Source organism: Dipodomys ordii, unplaced genomic scaffold (genome assembly GCF_000151885.1).
Source record: "Dipodomys ordii isolate 6190 unplaced genomic scaffold, Dord_2.0 Scaffold19, whole genome shotgun sequence".
In the NCBI taxonomy this organism is placed as follows: domain Eukaryota; kingdom Metazoa; phylum Chordata; class Mammalia; order Rodentia; family Heteromyidae; genus Dipodomys; species Dipodomys ordii.
The window spans coordinates 11,118,772-11,123,173 of NW_012267235.1; the positions used below are offsets into that span (position 1 = coordinate 11,118,772).

The 4,402-nt window shown below is 45.8% G+C and overlaps 1 protein-coding gene across 1 annotated transcript in view; it reads right to left on the reverse strand.

Annotated features, from left to right (window-relative positions):
* The window catches only part of Arhgef15 (Rho guanine nucleotide exchange factor (GEF) 15), a 23,514-nt gene extending 23,276 nt beyond the window's left edge, over window positions 1-238 (reverse strand). The window contains exon 1 of the mRNA XM_013013198.1: window positions 155-238. The gene's annotated coding sequence lies outside the window, so the exon portion shown is untranslated. The remainder of the gene's footprint in view (window positions 1-154) is intronic.
* Between the last annotated feature and the right edge of the window lie 4,164 nt (window positions 239-4,402).

A 4,402-nucleotide genomic window follows, 5' to 3' on the forward strand; every position in this document is an offset into this window, starting at 1 on the left:
TGCCTGCCCTTCCTCAGCCTGATTGATCATCTCTCCTAGCATTTGCACAACCTTCACTTCCAGCCAGTCTCTGTGAGTGTGAGCCAGCCCAGACTTCACGCCCAGGGACTCTGAACGCTGCTTCCCTCCCCAGTCCGCAGAGGCTCCCCCTTACCTTTGTCTTTTGAGGTGCAGCTCTGTGTTCAGCCTGCCCTTGGAGCCTCTGGGAACAAGAAATGCTGGCGGAGGTCCCCAAGTGTCTGTACAGGGCTGTGTTGCTGGGGCGGGAACTGAGGGCTCTGATTGGGATCAGCACAGAGGAAGCCAGTTCCTCAGCCCCACCCGGCCATTGTGTCAGGGGCCAGTGTGTGTGTGTGTGTGTGTGTGTGTGTGTGTGTGTGTGTGTGTGTGTGTGTGTGTGTGTGTGACAGACAGACAGAAACAGACAGAGACAGAGAGATAGAGAGACAGAGAGATGTGAAGGGGGATTGGAGACTGGTCTCCAGGTGGATGTTTACATGTGTATTGTGAGTTTCTGTGGGTCTCAGTCCCAACTGCCTGTCTCACTGGGATTGACTGGATGCAGGTGCCCCTGGGGGAGGGGGCGAGGGATGGATTCGAGGATGTATGTGTTCCTGGCTTTTCTTACCTTTAATGTGTTCTTATAGTTGAGAAACCTAGTAAACCCAGTTCCCAGAGCTGGGAGTGTGTCGAAAAAACACCTGAGGTACTGGAATAAACCACACCCTGGCCTGGGAAGGAGAGTGATGGATTGAAGATCCTAGGGCCTGTTACGAACTCTGAAGGCCTTTGTCCACAATCAAGGGCCTGTCTTTCTCAGACTTGTACTCTGTTTCTCTCTGTGTGTCACTTTCTCATTTCCTAAGAGACTGGGAAGAAAATCTAGCAGGTTGGCATTAAATTATGGTTAACTCTTTTTTGTTCAAACTAAAAGCCCAAGAATTCCCCCCCACACACACACAAGAAGCTTGAATTCAGTACTATCCCTGAGCTCTTTTGCTCAAGGCTAGCACTCTACTACTTTGAGCCACGGCATTACTGCCAGTTTTCTGGAGGTTAATTGGAGAGAAGAGTCTCACAGACTTTCCTGCCCAGGCTGGCTTCGAACCATTGTCCTCAGATCTCAGCCTCTGAATACAATCCCTAGCTACTTCCCTCAGGCACATTTTGTTTCAAAGTGTTGGCACAAGCTGTGCCTTCCTGAATAGCTAGAAGTACAGGCTGGGATTATAAAGTCTTGCCTTCATACTCAATAGCTGCTAAATAAATCTTCCCTACAGCCTACACTCTTACTCAGGCTTGAACTTAGGGCCTGGGTGCTGTCCTTTAGCTTTTTCGCTGAAAGCTAATGCTTTAGAACCTGAGTTACTGCTCCACTTCCAGATTTTATTTTTCTGGTTAATTGGAAATAAGAAACTCACAGACTTTTCTGCCCAAGCTAGCTTCAAACTTCAGTGCTTAGAACTCAGCTTCCTGAGTGATTAGGATTACAGGCATGAGCTACTGGCACCTGACTACATTGCCTAATTTTCTGCTTAGGCTCTTTTGGAGCTGGATTTCCATCACTGCTGAAAAAATCATCATTACAATTTATTCCCTACTGAAGAACTGTCGAGGGGCCTACAAATTTGGTTTTGAGGGGTTGGGGATTTTTTTCTTTTCTTTTCTGTTTAGGATAATTGTGCAGAGCTAGGATGAGCCTCAATTTAATGCTTGCCTAGCATGCTCAAGGCCTAGGTTCATCTCTTAGGTTCATAATTAAATCATATCCCTGAACACATTCCTGGAAAACAAAACCTTCCTTGTTCATTTGAAATAGTAACAAAGTAATCTTAGTAATTACTTAGTAATTACTCCCCCCCTCCCCTAATTAGTTTTGACTTAGCTTGGAGAGTCTTTTCTGGAGGGATGGAGTTCTCTTGTCTACTTCCTCTCTACAGCCAAATCAGTAAGCCTAATGCTCTTTCCATTTGCCAACTTCTGGTGGATCTCAAGGAAGTGAGCTGCAAAATCCCAGATAGCAGCCTACAGGTGTCTAGGTCTCAATGGCAACCATGGGGAATAGCAGCAGCAGTGGGAAAAGGCAGGACTGAGAGACATCTGTCATCTACCCTCAGTTGGAGGGGGTGGCAAAGTACAACACCTGGAAGGAGACATAGGTGGCAATCCACGGGTGAATCTAATATATCACCAGCCTCCTCAACAAGCTTGTTATCTACCAGTTGAGCCACGCATCTTGCCCAAATAACAGAACAAATCTCCCACTGATTGGATTCTACCAGTGCAGAAAACTGTGTGTGCATTTCTGCCTAGCTTCTTTCAGCTTTTTTTTTTTTTGGCCAGTCCTGGGGCCTGGGCACTGTCCCTGAGCTTCTTTTGCTCGAGGTTAGCACTCTACCACTTCCAGATTTTTCTGTTTATGTGGTACTGAGGAATTGAACCCAGGGTTTCATGTATGCTAGGTAAGCACTGTACTACTAAGCCACATTCCCAGTCAAAACCAGCTTTCTTTATATCCATCTAAGAAAGTAAAGTAATTGCTTTAAGTGTTTATGTTAAGGTGTGTCAAATCATCACCTTTAAAATAAGTATGTAAAACTAAACCACCATTCTTTGCTGTTTAATATTTCTGTTTCCCACATATTTAAGCTACCTTGGATACAGAGCTGTGCTTCTGCATTCCTCATTGTCAAAAAGGCTTAGTGACAGCTATAATGGTTTTTGGTATCCTGAAGTACTATATACAATTAAAATAACAATTTTTTAAACCAGTTTCTGTTTCAATACTCTCATCATGGCTATTTTTGAGTTTTGCCTTTACTGATTTGATCTTCTGTAGTAATTATAGTCAGACCCACAGAGGGACAGATGACTTTTACAAGTTTATCAGATTCAACTTTTTTTTTTTTTGTCAGTCATGGGGCTGGTACTCAGAGCTTTGAAGTGCAATCCTCAGATCTCAGCCTCCTGAGTAGTTAGGATTATATGCATGAACCACCAACACCCGGCTCAAATTTAGCTTTGCTTCTTAGTAAATTCCAGGTAATCCCTGCTTAAAAACTATTTCTAATCATCTTCTTGTTAAAAGGGTCTATTGGCACAGACTCTCACCTGACCTGTCAGTCTCCCCCTCCAGTGTGGGATTTGACCAACTGATTTGACCATCATCCCAACTGGGACATTATCCCAGCAAGGAGAATACACCTATCAGTCCTACTTGGACAAAGCTCATCCTTGCAACAAGGGACCATCCAGAGATAGTTGGAAGAACTGCTCAGCTAAGAAGGGATGGAGGTGGGGCTGGGAAGGTAGCTCAGTGGTAGAGTGCTTGCCTCACATGCATGAGGCCCTGGGTTCAACTCCTCAGCACCACATAAGCAGAAAATACCAGAAGTGGCGCTGTGGCTCGAGTGGTAGAGTGCTAGTCTTGAACTGAAGAGCTGAGGGACAGTGCCCAGGCCCAGAGTTCAGGACCCATGACCAAAAATAAAAATGGGATGGGGTCAGAGCCTGAATGGAGTCACTTGTGCTTGTCACTCCAAAAGTAATTAAAGCTGGAAGGTCAAAGGAGAACAGTTTATAAGCATGCCTATCTAATGCCCATAATACCTGTCTACCTTCTAACTGGACAGGAGCTTATATCCTTGCTTTTCTGATCCTAGAGTCCAGGTAGTTTGCCTTGGTACCTTCCTGGGTCTCCCATCCATACCTGGAAGATATCTATAGCCCAGTTACAGGAAATGATTAAGGCCTCCTAACCAGACCCTTAACCACTCCAATCCAGCCCTAGCATCTGACTGCTAGATTTGTACAAAACCAGGCTCCATACAATATCTGGTGATTATTCTCAATTAGTCCACCAGGCTCTCCCTTAAGCAGTCACCAGACCTGCCCCCCAGTCTAGTTATATGGAAATCCTGCCCTGCAATGGACAACAGGGTTTGTGCTCCAAATGAAACTTTTCTGGCTTGTGAACAGACTGTGTTCTCCTGTGTCTTTCCTATCAACCAGTCCCGCCACCTTGTTAGCCTTTTGCCTGATCTCACAATCCTCCTGGGGAAGAAGCTCTGCTCATCAGGAGGCCTCCCCAACATTCTTGGCATTCCCTTGGCATTCTTGGCACTACTATTGCCATTCCTCTATCACCCATGCCACACTCAGTCCTCAGAGCCACTGGTGTCTGAATGTCACAGGTCCAGCACCCAGGGCTGATCCAGCAGGGTGCAGAGAATGTCACAGCCCTCATCTAATCGGCCCTAGCCTTATAGCCACAGTTCAACTCACAGTTGTCCTCCAGAATAGACTGACTTACTCACTGCTTGCTGCAAAGAGGAAATGGGTACCTTTTTCCAGGAAGAGTGCTGTTTATATGCTAATGAATCAGGAGTACTCCAGGAAACCC